Below are 20,407 nucleotides of genomic sequence, written 5' to 3'. Positions count from 1 at the left end.
CTAAATCACTACCCCCTCACCCAGGAACTGTACTGTCCACCACCTGGGTTCAAATCTCTGACCTTTCTGGGAAAGTTAAAAATTATTCTTTCATTTCTGTTAAGCTCATTCTTGTGATATATTCTTTTTAACTTTTGTAAGCCATTTAAAGCGGTACATTCACTAAGCTGTATGTTCAAAGCGTAAATGAGATACTAAACAAATTTTATCACTCCCTCCCCAACAAATTTAGAAAATTAAGCTTGACTCAAACTCACTTTTCTAAACTTTATAATTGAGAGAGTCCATCACATGTGGCCCTGGCGAGTGTGTGTTGTGTGTTTTGTTGTTGTTGGTGTGTGTGTGTGTGTGTGTGTGTGTGTGTGTGTGTGTGTGTGTGTGTGTGTGTGTGTGTGTGTGTGTGTGTGTATTCGCCTAATTGTGGTTGCAAGGATCGAGTCATAGCTCCTGTACCCTAGTTTGTGTGTGTGTGTGTGTGTGTGTGTGTGTGTGTGTGTGTGTGTGTGTGTGTGTGTGTGTGTATAAAGAGGTTCCAGTCCTTCCTTGACGCCATTGTATATAAGTAATAGTAGCAATGCTCAAGGTTGTATCCTTTTGTTTGTGAGATGATGTGGAAGAGTTGAGATGTCGGTAGGTCGTAGGCCTACCGCCCCCACCACCACCATTACCACTACCATGACTACCACCATCATGACCACATCACCACTAATGGCATACTCACATTCATTATCACCGCCATCACCACCACCACCACCAACAGTAACAACTATGTTTTAACTTGCTATTCTGGAGTCTGGTAGCGTTGCTGGGTAGCTTGGAGGCTGAAGACAAACGGCTAAAGAGTAGCACCGTTTATTCAAAAGATTGAGTACACAGATTGAGGGCTGCCAGAACCAGAGGGTGTTGGGAGGGGAGGTGTTGACGGGAGGTTATCCAAGCCCAGAGAGAGACCGTTGTAAGCCAGCGTAGGTCTACCTCGGTGCGTGATGTCTACTGGGAACTTTAGAAACCAGACCTATGCCAGTAACTCTCTCTAGCAGGAAGTATGTGAAACAGTTGGGCAGACCTACTGTCAACATTTTCTTGCACACCAGTGTTGTCCGGTCGTCTCGACCCGACAACACTGGTGTGCAAGAAAGAAAAATTTGAATTCACTCGCCGAACTGGCTTTGGCTTACCCCTTTATAAACATGAATAATTCTAGCAGGCCTCAAAAACTCTCCCACATGCTGTGTGGTTCACATGTTTGGTTCACATGGTTGTTCACATGGCTGCACCGGACATAAGGCGTTGTCTGCACGTCAAGGAACGTTGAACCATCCACGCATCTGTAAACAATGAATGACTGGCGGTAGCATTTCCTAGGATGTGACATGTGACATAAAAAGGGCGGCACTGCCCTGATTTATGATACTGACCGTATAATAAACGCTGCGTGCAACAAACTTGCAGTTACATTATTTGCAAGGAAAATATAGTGATAATACGGGTACCCTTATATTAAAACTTACTACTTTTACATATATACATAGTGTAGTCCACCCTGACTCCGCTATTTGAACCTTAAATAACTATAAAGCGTATGAGCATTGATGCCCATTTCAGCGTAGTCAACATAGGAGTCGGACATGTCAACAGGTGTGTAAATGTCACAGAAATGTACTGCTGTCCTGGGTCTCAGACCATAGGTATGTGATTGAACAGGATAGTCATTGGTCATATTAGCAGAGGAAGGTGAAGTAGACGGGTTGTTGCTGGTGTCAGTCTGGTTGTGACATTGCAACGCAAGGCACTTGCTGGAGGCACTTGCGTTGCAAGTGCCTCCAGCACAGCCTCGGCTTGCACATTGTCAGTGTACTTCATGTGGTCGTTCCTGTAGCCATCTTCCTTACCTCGAACTTGTTGCCGTGGAGTTGTCTCAGAACATAGTAATGACCAACACTTGGGAACTAGCTTATACGTACCAGGGGTTTGCTTAGGATTTTGCAACATTACTTTGCAGCGGGAAGTATGTGAAACAGTTGGGCAGGTCTACTGTCTACAATTACAACAATAACAACTACAACAATAACAAAAACTACAGCAATAACTACATCTACAACAATAATAACAGCTACAAAAATAACAAGAATAGAACAACAACAACCGCTGCCATCACCACCGCCACCATCATCACCGCCACCACCCGCCGCCGTAGGAAATAGCGTTCACATAAGAACATAAGAACATAAGAACGAAGGAACACTGCAGAAGGCCTACTGGCCCATGCGAGGCAGGTCCAAGTCTCCTACCGGCTTAAGCCAATGCACCCAACCTAATCAGGTGAGGTCACATTGACTTAAGGGAGGAACACGGCAACCGACCTGGTAGCACAAGCTATCAGGTCTAACTCACACCCACCCACATCCACTCATGTATTTATCCAACCTATTTTTAAAGCTACACAACGTTCTGGCCTCTATAACGGTACTTGGGAGTTTGTTCCACTCATCCACAACTCTATTACCAAACCAGTACTTTCCTATATCCTTCCTGAATCTGAATTTTTCCAACTTAAAACCATTGCTGCGAGTCCTGTCTAGGCTAGATATTTTCAGCACACTATTTACATCCCCTTTATTTATTCCTGTCTTCCATTTATACACCTCAATCATATCCCCCCTAATTCTACGTCTTTCTAGAGAGTGCAGATTCAGGGCCCTTAGTCTATCCTCATAGGGAAGGTTTCTGATACAGGGGATCAACTTTGTCATCCTCCTTTGTACATTTTCCAGAGAATTTATATCCATTCTGTAATAAGGTGACCAAAACTGTGCAGCATAATCTAAATGAGGCCTAACCAAGGATGTATAGAGTTGAAGAACAACCTGAGGACTCCTATTATTTATGCTTCTTGATATGAAGCCAAGGATTCTATTAGCTTTATTGCGAACACTTATGCACTGTTGTCTTGGTTTCAGATTACTGCTAACCAGAACTCCTAAATCTTTTTCGCAATCCGTAATATTAAGATCTACATTATTTAGTTTATATGTGGCATGGTTATTGTCCTGTCCAACATTTAGAACTTTGCATTTGTCTATATTAAACTGCATCTGCCACTTCTCCGACCACTGCATCAGTCTATTCAAATCTTCCTGGAGTGCTCGAATGTCCTTGTCAGAATGAATTCGACGGCCTATTTTGGTGTCATCGGCAAACTTGCCGATGTCGCTCTTTATGCCCTCATCTATGTCGTTTATGTAGATTGTGAACAGCAGGGGGCCCAACACTGACCCCTGTGGAACACCGCTCGTGACACTTCCCCACTCTGATTTCTCCCCATTTATGCAAACTCTCTGCTGCCTATTTGTCAACCATGCCTCTATCCAGGAAAAAATCTCTCCTCCTATTCCATGTGCTTTAATTTTCCTCAATAGTCTCTGATGTGGGACCCTGTCAAAAGCCTTACTGAAGTCCATATACACAATATCACATTCATTACCATGATCTACCTCCTCAAATACCTTAGTGAAAAAAGTTAATAAATTCGTAAGGCAGGAACGCCCCTTTGTAAAACCATGCTGAGATTCGTTGATTAATTTATGCTTTTCAAGGTGGCTACGAACTGCCTCGGCAATTATTGATTCCATAAATTTTCCCACTATGGAGGTTAGGCTTATTGGTCTATAGTTCGAAGCTAAGGACCTGTCACCTGTTTTGAAAATAGGTATCACATTTGCCATTTTCCACTTATCTGGCACCATGCCAGTTTGTAGTGATATGTTGAAAAGATTAGCCAAAGGTGTGCTAAGCTCCTCTTTACATTCCTTTAGAACCCCTGCATACAGTTCATCAGGGCCTGGGGATTTGTTAGGTTTTAATTTATCTATTTGCCTAAGGACCATGTCACTTGTGACCCTAAGAGTGCACAGTTTATTATCGTCCTGTTCTACATAATTTATCATTACTGGAATATCGCTGGTATCCTCCTGTGTAAAAACTGAGAGGAAGTATGTGTTAAAAATTCTACACATTTCCTTATCACTGTCAGTGAGCTGACCCGAGGAACTTTTGAGTGGGCCTATCTTGTCCCTGATCTTACTTCTGTATACCTGAAAGAATCCTTTTGGGTTAGTCTTCGATTCTCTTGCAACTTTAACCTCATAATCTCTTTTTGCTTTTCTAATTCCCTTTTTTATTTCTCTCTTTAACTGAATATATCGATTTCTCAATTGCCCCTCTCCTCTTTTGATTTGCCTATATATGCCTCTCTTTTGACCAATCAGATATTTTAATCTATTGTTCATCCATTTAGGATCATTTTTGTTTGATCTGATTTCCCTATTTGGAACATAATTTGACTGAGCAGCTAGAACTATGCCCTGGAAAGCATCATATCGGCAACCATCACCACCTACCTGACCCTTAGTCAGGTCATTCCAGTTCAGCCCACCTAAGTAATTTTTCAGTCCTATGAAATCAGCCAAGCGAAAGTCAGGGACGGAGACTTGATTGCCATTATTAGGGGAATTCCATGATATATTAAAACTGAGTGATTTGTGATCACTTTCCCCAAGCTCATCATTAACCTCAAGATTATTAATTAGTGTTTCCCTACTGGCAAGAACCAAGTCAAGGAGGTTATTTCCCCTAGTTGGCTCTGTCACAAACTGTTTTAAAAAACAATCCTGGATCGTATCAAGAAAGTCACCTGACTCTAAATTTCCTGTCAAATTGCTCCAGTCAATCTGTCTATAGTTGAAATCTCCCATTAGCACAACATTTTCGTATGTAGATGCCTTACGAATTTCGTCCCATAGAAGTTTACTGCACTCCCTATCAAGATTTGGGGCCCTGTAAATCACACCCAAAATTAGTTTTTCTCGGCCCTCGAGAAGCTGTAACCAAACAGATTCAGTGGCTGACGCTTCTAATTTAATATCTTGTCTAACACAACAATTTAAATTGTCTCTGACATACATCGCTACTCCACCACCTTTCCTGTTGACCCTGTCAGTGTGGAATAATTTATAGCCTTGTATGTGACATTCAGAGGGCATCTCTCTATCTTTCAGATTGAGCCAGGTCTCTGTTATAGCAATAATATCTATGTTTCCTGCACTTGCAATTAATCTTAGCTCATCTATCTTATTTCTTACACTCCTGCTATTAGTATAGTAAACCTTAAGGGAGCTAGTCCCTTGCTGCCCTCTGCTGTCCCCCTTTGTTTGCTGACCTGATCTATTGTCTTTATTTATAACTTCATGCTGAATGCCTTTTATACATTTACTGTTTCCAACCCAAGTGTTGCAACCTGCTTGTTTCCCACACACACCCATACCTCTATCTTCCATCAGTTTAAAATCATAGGCATTTCACCAATGGCCTTCTCAATCGAGTCTGCAAGTGCTACCACCCCAGCCCCAGAGAGATGTACCCCATCCCTTGCATACATATCATGTTTGCCATAAAAGTTGTTCCAGTTGTCAATGAATGGGATTGCAAGTTCCTTGCAGTATCTGTCTAGCCAGCAATTTACACCAATTGCCCTAGACAACCATTCATTTCCTACTCCCCTTCTAGGCAAGATGCTACATATGATTGGGATCCCTCCCTTAGACTTAATGAAATCTATAGCTGACCTGTACTTATCTAGCAGCTCTTCTCTCCTACCCTTCCCAATATCATTTCCACCAGCACTGAGACAGATAATGGGCTTGCTCCCATTACCTGACATGATATTATCCAGCCTGTTGACAATGTCCCCAACACCAGCTCCAGGGAAGCACACTCTATCTCTTATCTTCTTATTCCTATTACAAAAAGCACGGTCAATGTATCTTACCTGAGAGTCACCAACCACAAGAATGCGCTTACCTCCATTAGCAGGGGCAGTAGTACCCTTACCTTCACTGGCCACTGAAGTACATTCATCCTGAAGAACAGAGAAGCGATTTCCTACCTTCAGATCTTCACTCTTAACTTTCCTTACTCTGATGCGCCTTCCATTACTGTGAACTACTCGCCACTTGTAGCAGGTGCTGGGCTGCACCTCACTGCTGGTAGCCGTTGCTGCCTCCCCAACTACAGCCTCCTCACAGCGAGAGACAGACTGCACCTCGCTGCTAGAAGCCTCATTCCCCACAACTCCAGCCACCTCACACTCTCTCCCAGACCCATTGAGGTGGACCTTCAGCCTCCTAATCTCCTCCTGGAGAAGCAAGACCTCCTCCTTCAACTCTCCAACCTCAATTTTTAAAACACTGCAGAAGCAAGCCATGCTTTGTAACCGTCCACACTAATCCCCAAAGCAGCTCAGGGTCTGTGACCTCACGTGACGACTGACCACTGAGTACATTATAGTGAAGAGACCAGGGAAGCCATGGTTCCCTGTCATGGTAGCTAATTTGTAATGTAAATGCCCAGTGGGAAGTATTTTAGAGCCACGGTATTTAAGAGATAATAATTCTTGCTTTAATGACCGACCTAAAGCCAATTCTCCTTCACAAAGATAAAGTGTGGAGATCTTACATTAAATTTTCATTCTTTTACTCTAAGTCTAACGACGAAAATTTTAAATTGTATTATAATTTATGTGTCAAAGATAATTTTGCAATATAGGATTTATTCATGTTTGTTGCTATTTGTGTATGTCTACACACACACACACACACACACACACACACACACACACACACACACACACACACACACACACACACACACACACACACACACACACACACATCAAAGGGATGTTAGGAAGTATTTCTTCAGTCATAGAGTAGTCAGGCCGTGGAATAGCCTAGAAAGTGACGTAGTGGAGGCGGGAACCATACATAGTTTTAAGGCGAGGTATGATAGAGCTCATGGGGCAGGGAGAGAGAGGACCTAGTAGCAATCAGCGAAGAGGCGGGGCCAGGAGCTGTGACTCGACCCCTGCAACCACAAATAGGTGAGTACAAATAGGTGAGTACACACACACACACACACACACACACACACACACACACACACACACACACACACACACACACACACACACACACACACACAAGTTCCTGTTATAGGTGGTAGGATGTCTCTTATATCTTCGCCATGCTTTGTACTTAGCAGTAGCAGCCTCTCTACAACGAAAGCCAAACCAAGGCTGATCTGTAGGCTTTGTCACATATTGCCGGTGAGTAATGTGTTCTTGTTGTAGATTAAGGATGTGTCCAGTGAAGACTTTCACTTGGTTGTCAACATCCCCTTGGAGAAGAGTATTCCAATCGGTGGTGGCGAGCTCAGAGCAAAGGGCTGGCCAATTACCTCTTTCCCATAACCAGGTTGTGTGTGTGGACTCCTCACCTCGTTCTGTTGGGATCTTAAGTGCCGTAAAAACAGCCTTGTGGTCAGACGATCCAACGTAGCCGAGGGGTTGACAAGTGACTATGCCTTCTGCCAGATCACTCACTACTGGGTCAAGGGAGGAGCCAGAGATGTGAGTAGGGAAATCAACAAAGTTTCTCATGTCAAATACTGCAAGAAGGTCATCAAAGTCCCTCTGTATAAGGTGTTGGTTGAGGTCACCAACAATTATGATATGTTGACAGTTGTGTTGTAGCAGAAGGGAGTCAATATTTTCCATTAGGAAGTTGATGGGGTCTGCATGCTGCCACTGAGGTCTGTACATTGCACATGCTAGTACAGAGGTACTAGTGTTTATGCAGAGCTTGAAGAACATCATTTCAAGATGTGTAGGGGTGGCAACATCAATGTGCTGGGCATGAACACTTTTAGAGAAGCACACAGCAACACCTCCTCCATGCCCTTGCCTGTCTCTTCTCATCCGTGAGGTGTAGCCAGCAATTCTTGCAAAATTTTCTGGAGTCCTGTCATCCAAAAATGTTTCAACAACAGCTATCATGTCGGGACGTCGAGTGTTCACAAAACTATGTGTGAGCTCTCCAACATTAGTAATGAAACCTCTAATGTTGGCCGACAGGATGCTGATAGACTGGCTCCTCATGATGTGGTCAGCTTGAGGTGGTGGGTGTGTAGGGCATGTAAGGTGCCTGCCCTTGAGAGAGGTAGGGTGCTGAGGCAGCTGCAGGGATGTAGGTCTGTGGTCTTGTATAAGGCACAATACCACCTGCTGTGCTGGGATAGGAGTAGCTGAGTGGGTGACGTGTGAGAGTGTTCACCAATTCAGAGATCCTGCTGGTTTGTTCTGAGAACAGGTCTCTAAACAGGTGGTCCTGTCTGTCAAGTTCCTTTTTCTTCCGACACTGGTCCTCCTGATGTCCTTTCTTGTAGCAGTAATTGCATCAGGTATCTCGCAGGCAGTTGTTGGCGGTGTGCCCCCTTCCGGTGACAGTGAGAGCACTGCCTAGGAGGGTAGACTATGATTTGTTGCACCTCCTGTGTTTTGCAGATTTGTCCTCAGGTTCTGCCGCTGGAACTGTGTTAGTGGAGGGTGAGACAGCTGTAGATGTCTTCCTCCTCCACGTCCTCTGCCCCGTCCTCTTCCAGTTCTGACAGATGTGTCCCTGCTGTTCGTACTTTGGCACAGTAGGTGATCAGGTGAAGTGATAGTTCCCTGATTATTAACTGCACCAATCTCTGGTGGAGAAACTCCTGACTCAGAACTTGCTGATGAAGCACTGCTACCAGATTCTGGAATAGTGTCGGCATGTGTGCTGACAGGTGTAGGATCAGAGATGGTATGTGCACTGTCAAGTGGCTGAAGCAGAGATGTCAGGTGTAGGAGAATTGACAGATCCAAGGCTTCCTTCGCTGCTGGGAAGAGGATTTGTTCCCTCTGTGGTGGTCAGAGGAATTGTGTCAGTCTGTGGGACCTTAGCGATGACAGAATTCCACCAGTTATTTACCCCTGAGTTAAGCTCAGTGTGAGACTTCCAGTCTTTGTCATTAGTGTCACCATCAGCTGAGCAGCTTATGTCACTTGATTTAGGCTTGCACTGACCTTCTACAATAGCTTGGAGGTTATCTAATGATTTGAGGAGCTCATGAAGTGCTTCCCTGTGATGGATTATCTTAGCTGCAACTTTACAACACAGCCCAAGAGGGCAGTCTTGATCTTTGGACAGAAGTCCCACCCTGAGTTAAGCTCAGTGTGGGACTTCCAGTCTTTGTCAATAGTGTCACTATCAGCTGAGCAGCTTACGTCACTTGATGTAGGCTTGCACTGACCTTCTACAATAGCTTGGAGGTTATCTAATGATTTGAGGAGCTCATGAAGTGCTTCCCTGTGATGGATTATCTTAGCTGCAACTTTACAACACAGCCCAAGAGGGCAGTCTTGATCTTTGGACAGAAGTCCCTGAGGCAGGACTTCTGAACCTTCCTCCTGTAGCTCCAGGCTTGTATCCACATATACCACAGGATTATGGATATCCTTCAATTTTCTGAAATTTTCAACCTGGCTGCAACAAAATTCTTCTTCTGGAATGCAATCTGTGTGACAGTAGTTGGAACAAGTAGGCTCCTTACATCTAAGAAGAATTTTGTTCCTTGTGGTATACCCACAAACACTGCAGTAACTACTGGGACAATAGCCAGATAGTGTAGATATTCTTGCTATTTTGCGATTTGAAGTCATCCCAGAGGAGGCTTGTAGGTTTGCAGTGAAGTTCACAGGAGAGAGAGAGAGTGGGTGGTGGTATCGTGGGTGGGGTGGAGTATCATGGGTGGGGGTGTTTATAGCGGGGTGGGTAGTGAGGGCAGGCAGTGGGCCGACGAGCTGGAAGTGTTGCCTTCTCACTATCACTTAATAAACACTGTTTATGCTATCCACTTTTCCACTAAAGGAAGATGTCACACAAATCACTATGTTGCATTGTACCAGTCACTTTGTTATAAAGCACCCAGATGCTAGTACATAGCACAAAAGACATATAATATTATTAGATGCTCACTGTGAAGGCAATAGTGACGTCACTCCTAGGCCTGCCGCTGTCCCCTCACTCACACCATATCTTCACCATACCACACTTAAATATCACTGATATTGCTTATATTCACTTCAGTGGAAGAGTTGGCTTACTTGTACTAATGTGTTGTAGGTAGTACTTCGTCACTGAACAGTTTTTATCCTCACCAACCCTCGTATTTAAGTAATACTATTAAGAAAGTTTGTGGAGCACACTGTGACACATCTTCACCCTCTCTCCTTCTCTGTCTCTGTCTCTCTCTCTCTCTCTCTCTCTCTCTCTCTCTCTCTCTCTCTCTCTCTCTCTCTCTCTCTCTCTCTGTCTCTCTCTGTCTCTCTCTGTCTCTCTCTGTCTCTCTGTCTCTGTCTGTCTGTCTGTCTCTCTGTCTCTCTGTCTGTCTGTCTGTCTGTCTCTCTCTCTCTCTCTCTCTCTCTCTCTCTCTCTCCATCTCTAAGGAAGGTTAAGGGAAATTGGCATGATGACACTGGAGGACAGGAGGGTTAGGAAAGACATGATAACGACGTACAAAATACTGCGAGGAATTGACAAGGTGGCCAGAGACAGGATGTCCCATAGATGGGACACAGAAACAAGGGGCCACAATTGGAAGTTGAAGACTCATATGAGTCAAAGAGATGTTAGGAAGTATTTCTTTAGTCATAGAGTTGTCAAGAAGTGGATTAGTCTGGCAATGATGTAGTGGAGGCAGGACCCATACATAGTTTTAAGACGAGGTATGATAAAGCTCATGGAGCAGGGCGAGAGAGGACCTAGTAGCAGTCAGTGAAGAGGTGGGGCCAGGAGCTGTGTCTTGACCCCTGCAACCACAGATAGGTGAGTACACACACACACACATACACTCTGAAGTGTCCCTGTTTGCAGATGACGTGAAGTTGATGAGAAGAATTCAGTTGGACGAGGACCAGGCAGAACTACAAAGGGATCTGGACAGGCTGCAGGCCTGGTCCAGCAACTGGCTCCTGGAGTTCAACCCCACCAAGTTCAAAGTTATGAAGATTGGGGAAGGGCAAAGAAGACCACAGATGGAGTACAGTCTAGGGGGGCCAGAGACCACAAACCTCACTCAAGGAAAAGGATCTTAGGGTGAGTATGACACCGGGCACATCTCCTGAGGCACACAGCAACCAAATAACTGCTGTAGCATACGGGCGCCTAGCAAACCTAAGAACAGCATTCTGACATCTTAATAAGGAATCGTTCAGGACCCTGTACACTGTGTACGTTAGGCCCATATTGGAGTATGCAGCACCAGTTTGGAACCCACACCTAGCCAAGCATGTAAGGAAACTAGAGAAAGTGCAAAGGTGTGCAACAAGACTAGTCCTAGAGCTAAAGGGTATGTCTTACAAGGAGAGGTTAAGGGAAACTGACCTGATGACACCTGAATCAGGAGAGATTAGGGGGAGATGATAACATGTAAAATACTGAGAGGAATTCATAAGGTGGAGAGAGACAGGATGTTCCAGAGATGGGACAAAGCAACAAGGGGTCACAGTTGGAAGTTGAAGACTCAGATGAATCACAGGGATGTTAGGAAGTATTTCTTCAGTTACAGAGTTGTCAGGAAGTGGAATAGCCTGGGAAGTGATGTAATGGAGGCAGGATCCATACATAACTTTAAGAAGAGGTATGATAAAGCTCATGGAGCAGGAAGAGTGACATAGTAGTGACCAGTGAAGAGGCAGGGTCAGGAGCTGTGAATCGACCCCTGCAACCACACCTAGGTGAGTACACACACAGGCCTCTCGGGGGACAGACCAGATGGGGACACCAGCAAGGAATATACCAACAAGTGTTGGATGACATACATACAGATGAGGAGGAGGTGAAGAAACTGCTAAGGGACATCGATACCTCAAAGGCAATGGGACGGGACATCTCCCCGTGGGTCCTTAGAGAGGGAGCGGATATGTTGTGTGTGCCACTTACCACAATCTTCAACACGTCCCTGGAAACTGGGCAACTACCTGAGGTATGGAAGACGGCAAATGTAGTTCCAATTTTTAAAAAAGGACACAGAAAAGAGGCACTAAACTATAGACCTGTGTCACTGACGTGTATAGTATGCAAAGTTATGGAGAAGAATATCAGAATGAGAGTGGTGGAGCACATGGAACGGAACAAGAGTATAAACGCCAACCAGCATGGATTCATGGAAGGAAAATCCTGTGTCACAAACCTTCTGGAGTTTTATGATAAAGTAACAGAAGTAAGACACGAGAGAGAGGGGTGGGTTGATTGCATCTTCTTGGACTGCAAGAAGGCCTTTGACACAGTTCCTCACAAGAGATTAGTGCAGAAGCTAGAGGATCAGGCTCATATAACAGGAAGGGCACTGCAATGGATCAGAGAATACCTGACAGGGAGGCAACAACGAGTCATGGTACGTAATGATGTATCACAGTGGGCACCTGTGACGACCGGGGTCCCACAGGGGTCGGTCCTAGGACCAGTACTATTTTTGGTATATGTGGGTTAGACTCAGAAGTGTCCCTGTTCGCAGACGATGTGAAGTTAATGAGGAGAATTAAATCAGATGAGGACCGGGCAGGACTTCAAAGAGACCTGGACAGACTGGACACTTGGTCCAGCAACTGGCTTCTCGAATTTAATCCCGCCAAATGCAAAGTCATGAAGATAGGGGAAGGGCACAGAAGACCGCAGACAGAGTACAGGCTAGGTGGCCAAAGACTGCAAACCTCGCTCAAGGAGAAAGATCTTGGAGTGAGTATAACACCGAGCATATCTCCGGAAGCACACATCAACCAGGTAACTGCTGCAACATATGGGCGCCTGGCAAACCTGAGAACAACGTTCCGATACCTTAATAAGGAATCGTTCAAGACACTGTACACCGTGTACGTCAGGCCCATACTGGAGTATGCAGCACCTGTTTGGAACCCGCACTTGATAAAGCACGTCAAGAAACTAGAGAAAGTGCAAAGGTTTGCGACAAGGTTAGTTATAGAACTAAGGGGAATGTCTTATGAAGAAAGGTTAAGGGAAATCGGCCTGAAGACACTAGATGACAGAAGGGTCAGGGGAGACATGATAACGACATATAAAATACTGCGTGGAATAGACAAGGTGGACAATGACAGGATGTTCCAGGGAGGGGACACAGAAACAAGAGGTCACAATTGGAAGTTGAAGACACAGATGAGTCAGAGAGATATTAGGAAGCATATCTTCAGTCATAGAGTTGTCAGGCAGTGGAATAGCCTAGAAAGTGATGTAGTGGAGGCAGGAACCATACATAGTTTTAAGACGAGGTATGATAAAGCTCATGGAGCAGGGAGAGAGAGGACCCAGAAGCAACCGGTGAAGAGGCGGGGCCAGGAGCTAAGACTCGACCCCTGCAACCACAAATAGGTGAGTACACACACACACACACACACACACACGCGCGCGCGCGCGCGCAAACGCACACTAAAATTATCTTAGTATTAGGCTTGATATAAATGTGTATCGCAATATATGAGGATCCGCTTGTCTTCCCGCTTGCTGATAAGAGGCTCTTGTTCCAAGGAACTGGAGTAATACTCCTCTTCCTTGAATCCAACCTGCTTTCCGTTCCCTAGGTGCTGTATGACCCCTCCGGGTTTAGCGTTTCCCCACAAATATAATAATAATAATAATTCCCGCCTTCAGCAGCTGATTATTAACTCGCACGTCAAATGTCAAGATTTTTTTTTCCAAGTTTTCTGGATTTAAACACTATTATTTCCAAATATTTTATTCGTGAAAATTTTAGCCGTAAAAAATAAGGTATGCATATAATAGAGAAAATAAATAAAAGGTATACGAACAAGTTGTGTGTTTTTGGCGGGAGAAGAATGAGTGAGAGGCTGCGAGGCGGGAGCTGCACCACCGTTACTCTCACATTATTTACTATAAAAAGTGTACTGTGAATCAGCGGTATTCGATGTGATTAACGCGCATAAACTGTTCCTGCAGCGACTGTAACAACCAGACACTCTGAACGCCACTCAGAAACTTGTAAATGTGAAATATAACGACTAGTCAGGTGAGGACGAGCCTAGTGTGAGTAACTGCTTCAAAAATTGTCTGTATATTGTAACTATTTTACCAGTATTTTATATTTAATGTTCCTCAGGGGAGACTCCTTGATACCGGTGAAGGGCTCTTTCTTTTTTCATAGAGACATTTACCCACTATATCCTCCCCCCCCCCCACACACACAAACTTGAGAAATAAAGTTAGTGTCAGCGTAATTAACGCGCAGTCAATAGCGGAAAAGAACAACGTAAATATATTTCCATTATGAATTATATAAATGAATCGAGGTGCCTCCGATAAATTAACTGTTCACACATGGCTTGTCACACCCATTCATTGGCAACAAATTTATAGGAATTTCTGCAGCAGTGTGGACTCGCAGTAGTGTGTGTGTGTGTGTGTGTGTGTGTGTGTGTGTGTGTGTGTGTGTGTGTGTGTGTGTACTCACCTGTTTGTAGTTGCAGGGGTCGAGTCACAGCTCCTGGCTCCGCCTCTTCGCTAGTCGCTTCTAGGTCCACTCCCTGCTCCAAGAGCCAAATCGTACTTTATCTTAAAGCTCTGTATGTGTGTGCATGCAATTACCTTGTCGTATTTATTTAATTTATTTATCCAGTGAGCAGAGTTGTGCTCGTGATATCTTGTATTTAGTCATATTTTTATTGTATGAGCTGCTGCTGCTGCGTATTCCATTTTTTAATAACATGTTGAAAATAACTTCATAACATTTCTGCATCCATATATTTGCAAGCTATTTTGTAGGTTACCAGTGAAGCATATGATTTTCTCAGTGTCATTTAGATGATCTTTTGATGACAAGTTTTTTGTAAATAGCTCCTACGTTCCTCTCTCTGATACTTTCTGTTTTTAGCTATCAGTCTATATTCCTCACGTTGCCTGATATAGTTTTATCCCATTTCCCTTGTATGGCTTTTATCTGCATTACCATGTTTCACTTCATTTCCTCAATTTATCCAAGTCATTGTGTAGTGTTTTACAGTCTTTTTATTAATTATTTAACCTAAGATTTTTTTTATCATTCACGTTCAGTTCATATAATTTTGTACTTTCTTGAAAGATATTTTTATGAATTCAAAACATTATTGAAGCCAGCATAGATCCTTGTGGCATCCTAATAGTGATGTTAACCCAAGAGAGCAATTTTCATCTCATAACCCATCGCATTCTCTTCTAAAACAGTTTATCATTGAAATTATGTACCCTATATTCCATATACGTATATTTTGAAATTTCAAAAATTAGTCATTTATTGGCAGCTCTATCAAAAGCTTTCATAAAGCCTACCCAAGTACAGTCCTTTTGTTTCTTAAATAATTTTCGTGTCAGCCGTAATAGCTTAATGAATTTACAGACTAAATCGAATTATTTATTAGTAAGTTTCACATAATTTTTTCCCAAAATTTGTACAACACTCATCAGCAAAACTGGATTGTTTTTCAAAGGGCCTGGGCCTCTTCCGCGTCTACTTTTTTTTTAATATTTACACAGCGCGTGTCATCTTTCATTTTTGTCATCTATCCTCTTGTAGTGAAATTCTCCAAAAAATACTATATCTTAAAATGGATAGTGTAACTCTCTGCACATGGTTTAAATCTCATGGTGGTATCCCGTCTGGCCCTATTTCCTCTCTTGTCAGCATCCAGAGGGGATTACTTCACTTGTGTCATGTATTGTCTTCTATTTCATTTATCTTTTTGCTATTCAGTCTAACATGGACATATTTAATGCTTTCAACCATTCATCATAGTTCATATTTGTTCAGCCCTGGCAGTCATTTGTAATGTAACTTTGAGTATAGGATTATTATATTAATGTTAATAAAATATATAGGATTTAAATAGTTGTATCGGTATTAGGAGTATCTCATATATATTACCTAGGCTGCCAAGGTTGTAGCCTAGTTTGTTTACAATTTATAATTTTATATACATTTTTTAAGTGGGAGTTATAAAATCATATATTTGGCTTTGTTTTACTATGAAGATTAGAGAAGGATACTAGAATATATTAGTGACCGTAGAGTAACTTTATTATGAGAATTTAAGGTTCTATATGAGGGGACGAGTAATAGTATTTGTTTTCTTTGGTGATTTTTTTCAGAGTTACAGCTGCTTTTATAGAATAATCGTATTCTAGTGGGGGGTTTTGATGTCAATAATGTGGTTCTGAATAAAATGTAGATTGCAATAAGGTAGGGTTAGAGATATATTTAGGATTTTTGTAATGAGGGTCTACACCTGATGGGATGAAAATATTCGTATTTTATCAATGGCCAGGAAGCTTAATAATTAGTTTCTTTAGTGTAAGGGGTAGAAATTGGCTCGTCACGCTTCAGTTAAAACACCTTTATATCATCGTGGACATGAGATGGGTGACTAAGTGTAAGTCCTGGAGATGAGTGAAGGGCAGGAGAATACCTAGTAAGGATTTGAGAGTTATTGGAGCCACAGGACCAGGATTTATTATGTTATAATGAGTAAGGTATCGGGAGAAGGGGTTATGATGATTCTTGCATTGGGTGTCTCTAAATTCTTAAAAAAGTATTGCTTGTAAGTGGAATTATTAGATATGAGCATTGTATTTTTACCAAGTGGTTAGGTAGTTATATTTTGTGCTCTGGGTTTTGGATAATGTTGATTAAGTAATAAGAAAGGGTATACCTGTTGTGGTAACTTAGTGTGTGTAATAATTGGATTATAATATAGAGATTTTTTCGGGGATTATAATTGAAATTTTGATAGTTCATTTTCATTTTCTCTCATTGTGGTTAATTATTATTAATAATGCAATTGCAGATTGGAAAATTCATGACCCGAAGATCAGTGAATAGCGACATTATATTATTGTATAATTTATTCATTGTATTTATAGATGCACAACACTGTTACATTTGGTGGCAGTATATGAATATTATTATATATTATTCCCAATATATGTCATTTTCTCTCCAGCCCATTTTCATTACAATTTATATTGTTTCCAACCCAGCCATCACAGTAGATAACAGTGGTTCCATTAGTGTCCAATCCCCGTCATTACACTTCCATTCCTTTTCAGCACTCCATTTATTACAGTTTGTAGCTCAATGGACATTCTTTAATTTGTGTTTTATTCATTTTTTTTTTTGAGACCTCAGCAATGTTCAAATATTTGTAAGTTTTCTTTGTGCTGTGTACATACAGCACAAACATGGATTTCACCATCCACATGTTTGAAAGTTCTTTTACAGTTTGCCAGTGTTGCTTATGAGTGTCTCACAGTTTCATTCTTATGTTATTCCCTCGTCGTTGCTGCAATATTCCCTCTTGATTGCTGCAATATTCCCTCTGATTGCTGCAATATTCCACTCTTGATTGCTACATTATTTTCTTTTGATATCTGAAATATTCCCGCTTGATGGCTTCGATATTACCTCTTGTTGGCAGCAATATTCCCTTTTGATAGTTGCAATATTTTCTCTTGATTGCTGCAGTACTCCCTCTTAATTCCGGCAGGATTTCCTCTTGATTGCTGCAATACTTCCTCTTAATTCCGGCAGTATTTCCTCTTGATTGCTGCAATACTTCCTCTTAATTCCGGCAGTATTTCCTCTTGATTGCTGTAATATTTCTTCTTGATTGCTGCGGTATTTCCCCTTCATCGCTGCAGTATTTCTTCTAATGGCTTCCATATTTCCTCTTGATTGATATAATATTCCCTCTTGATGACTGCAGTATTCCCTCTTGATGACTGCAGTATTCCCTCTTGATGACTGCAGTATTCCCTCTTGATTACTGCAATATTTCTTTCGTAAGAACATAAGAAAGAAAGAACACTGCACCAGGCCTACTGACCCATGCGAAGCAGGTCCATGTCCCCCCCAATTAACCCAGTGACCCACCTAGTTAGGTCACTTCCACTTAAGGACGGAACAAGGCATCAGACCTAGTATCACAAGCTAGTCAGGTCCAACTCACACCCACCCACACCTACTCATGTATTTATCTAACCTATTTTTAAAACTACACAACGTTTTAGCCTCAATAACTGTACTCGGGAGTTTGTTCCACTCATCCACAACTCGACTGCCAAACCAGTGCTTTCCTGTATCCTTCCTGAATCTGAATTTTTCCAACTTGAAACCATTGCTGCGAGTCCTGTCTTGGCTGGAAATTTTCAGCACGCTATTTACATCCCCTTTATTTATTCCTGTTTTCCATTTATACACCTCGATCATATCCCCCCTAATTCTACGCCATTCGAGAGAGTGCAGATTCAGGGACCTCAGTCTATCCTCATAGGGAAGATTTCTGATACATGGGATTAACTTTTTTATCCTCCTCTGTACGTTTTCCGGTGCATTTATATCCATTCTGTAATACGATGACCAGAACTATGCAGCATAGTCTAATTGAGGCCTAACCAAGGATATATAGTGTTGAAGAACAACCTGAGAACTTCTATTATTTATACCTCTAGATATGAAGCCAAGAATTCTGTTAGCTTTATTGCGAACACTAATGCACTGTTGTCTTGGTTTTAGATTATTGCTAACCAGAAGTCCTAAATCCTTTTCGCAGTCAGTAGTATTAAGATTTACATCATTGAGTTTATATGTGGCATGGTTATTTTCCTGTCCAACATTTAGAACTTTGCATTTGTCTATATTAAACTGCATCTGCCACTTCTTTCTGGCTGCCGTATTCCTCTATGATTGCAATATTCTTGATACAGCATTGTCTCTCGATTATTGCAATATTCTCTCTCTATATGCTTCACTATTCCCTCTTGATTTCCGTATTCCCTCTTGATGGCTTCAGTATTCACTCCTGATTGGCTCTGCTGTTTCTCATTGCCATTGCCTTGTTTAGGGTTCACCTGAGTAGTACCTGTTGTGGCCACGTTCAGCATCGTGGCGCTCTCCTTCCATGATTGTTACTACCACATTTCTCATGAAATGTCTGCTTCCCTCGCATCCTATATTTCTGTTACCTAGTTCCATTAGATATCTGCTTCCCCATAATGTCTCGTTCTCTGTGATGTCTACTTACCTATCCCCCATAATGTCGGCTTACCTGTCCCCCCATAATGTCTGCTCACTTGTCCCCTATAATGCCTTCTTTCATTTCATCTATATGTCTGCTTCCCCCGCGTACCAAGATGTCTCCTTCCCTGCTGCCTTTCCTACAGCTTTGACACTGTGGCAGCAGCCATGTCGTTGAGGAGCAGGCCAATAGCCGTCTTTTTTTTTTTTTTTAGGTCTGTCGTTGAAGTTTGTCATCGTGGACTTTTCCCTGTGGAATTTCACAGAGTCGTTAATTAGCTTGGCTGAAGGCCCTAGGTAAGGGGGGGAGGCGAAGGGGTTCAGGGGTCCAGGGGTAGTAATTCATTATTTTCTCTTCCTTTTCTGTTAATGTAATGAACCTTTCCTTCTTCTTCTTATCTCGTTACATTATTTCTTTTTTTTCTCCCACTATACGATATAACCACCACTATCCCGCTTAGCTATGAACTCCATCAGTTCACACACAAAGGGACCGGGGATCGCTCCCAGGCACGGGTGAAACGTTGGACATGTTTCCTTATACCTGTTGCCACTCTTCACATAACTGTTAAGATGTTAAGTAAAAGGACACAAATGCAACTAATGTGACATTTTACTGTGGCAACGTTTCGCTTTCCAGGAGCTTCATCAAGCTTGACAGAACTCCTGGAGATCCAAGCGCTGCCACAATAAAATGTTGCATTCTTAATTTATTGTCGGTAATTCTACCAATATTAATACAGTTAAAAAGATACCTGGATGTTGATCGACTGTTGTGGATCGCATCCTGAAGAGAATATTAAAGGACCACAGTGGAAATAAGACACCCTCTTGGGTGGCTAACCCTCCCTCGGGCTAAAAATGCGAACCCACTTTTATCTTATCTATAACTCACCCCCCTCCCCCTCACTGTCAACAAACTCCATCTTCATAGCCATGTAGTACCCATTATTCTCATCTCCGTAATTATTAGCGCCTTCGTTTTAATCAAGTGACCTCTATGTTGCTATACTTAGCATTATATCATGGCTTACCTTTAACTAGTATGGCTCATAATTTTTTACACACTGCATTTTCCTTCCTCTGTACTCGAGCCATCCCTATTCTTGTGCCCCTACCATTCCTCTTAACCACTGTCAGGTTGCAAGTCTCGTTACTGGCACTATTATAGCCATGGTATCAAGTTTTACTCCTGATTTATTCCAGCAACTGGCATTATTCAACATAATCACCATTGTTCAGTAGTCAAGCCGAATGTTGTCAATCTCTCACAACCCCTTAGCTTGTATCCTTTGATTACGTTAGGTAAGATTCGTCAGGAAACAGAACAAGTGTTTCCTGACTCGGGTCTGAGTCACGTGACGACTCGCCACTGGAGCTTTGGTCATCACACGAAGGCTTTCAGTAG

Source organism: Cherax quadricarinatus, chromosome 31, assembly GCF_038502225.1.
Source record: "Cherax quadricarinatus isolate ZL_2023a chromosome 31, ASM3850222v1, whole genome shotgun sequence".
Lineage (NCBI taxonomy): Eukaryota > Metazoa > Arthropoda > Malacostraca > Decapoda > Parastacidae > Cherax > Cherax quadricarinatus.
This window is presented reverse-complemented; position numbering follows the sequence as displayed.